Raw genomic sequence first — 1,633 nt, forward strand, 5'->3', positions numbered from 1 at the left:
GGAAACCCAAGGAGGGGTCGCTATGAGTCGGGGCCGACTCGACGGCACATAACAACAACAACAACAAATTGGGAAGGTAGCATAGTGCCTAAGGCACTTGACTGCTAACCAGAAGGCTGGCGGTTCATATCCACCAGCCACTCCTCGGAAGGAAGACAGGGCAATGTACTTCCGTAGTGATACTGCCTCGGAAACCCAAGGAGGGGTCGCTATGAGTCGGGTCCTACTCGAGGGCACATAACAACAACAACAACAATTGGGAAGGAGCCAGGGGGCTTCACTGTCTAGCTTGTGCCAGGCTGGTTAGGCAGCTTTGTCCACTTTCTCTGCCTGCTTTCATCTTGGCTAATGCTATGAGTTACTGGGAAGGGCTCCACTCCCACAAACAGAGAGAGAGAGGAGAACCTCAAGAGAATCCCAGGAGAACCTCAAAGTTCTGCCCAAGGACTATGAGAATCAGCAGCTCCCTGATGGAACTTCAAATAAGCTGTTGAGGAGGATGTTTTGAGGGGAGGTCCAGCTCCAGCATCTTTTACACAAGTCTCTCCATAGAAGACCACTGAGATCCCCATAGCACCATGGAATCTGGAAGATGATGTTGCTTTCCTTCTCAGGGAGCTCCAGAAAACAAGGAATTATGTACTTTTGAATGAGCCACACCACCACACACTGGCTCAATTATTTATCAGCTGTGTGTGTGTGGCCTGGGGCAGGGCACTTTGCCTTTCTGGACCTTAATCTTTGGATTTTTCAAGTAGACACTCACATGACCATTTTGAATATCTAGTGAGGTAACTTGAACTTGGCACCAGTGCTAGTGCCTGGTGACTAAGTAACAGCCAACAGCCAATGACTAAGTAACAGAAACCCCCATCTAATTTACTAATCACAGCTGAGAGTCAGGGTAGACCAGAAGGGAGGCTCTGCTGTGTATATTAACCTATGATCTTGGAAAAATTCCCCACCTTTTCTTGAGCTTCAGTATCCTCAAGTGAAGACAATACAGCAGTTATTTTGAAACACTGATCAAAAAAAAAAAAAAAAAAAAAACATGATTATGTCAATTGATGATGAAAAGGCATTTGATAAAATCCAACACCTATTCCTGATTAAAAAAAAAAAAAAACAACTACCAAAAACGAAATCCATTGGTGTCAAGTTGATTCCAACTGATAGTGACCCTATAGGACACAGTAGAACTGCCCATAGGGTTTCCAAGCCTGTAAAATCTTTACAGAAGCAAATTGCCATATTTTTCTCCTCTAGAGCAGGTGATGGGTTGGAACTACTGACCTTTTGATTAGAATCCAAGCACTTTAACCACTGTGCCACTAAGCCTCCTTGAAAAACTAATAACAAGTGCAACACATTGCTGTCAAGTCGGATCTGACTCATAGTGACCCCTTCTTAGGTTTCTGAGGTGGTATCACTATGGAAGTAGATTGCCCAAACTTCCTTCCAAGGAGTGGCTGGGGTTTGGACCACCAGCTTCTGGTTAGCAGTCAAAAGCCTTAGACACTATGCCACCAGAGCTCCCTGAAACACTAATGTTGTTGTTGTTGTTATGTGCCGTTGAGTCGGACCCGACTCATAGCGACCCCTCCTTGGGTTTCCAAGGCAGTGTCACTACGGA

This window comes from Orycteropus afer, unplaced genomic scaffold (genome assembly GCF_000298275.1).
Source record: "Orycteropus afer afer isolate SDZICR_OR568_19922 unplaced genomic scaffold, OryAfe1.0 scaffold00169, whole genome shotgun sequence".
Lineage (NCBI taxonomy): Eukaryota > Metazoa > Chordata > Mammalia > Tubulidentata > Orycteropodidae > Orycteropus > Orycteropus afer.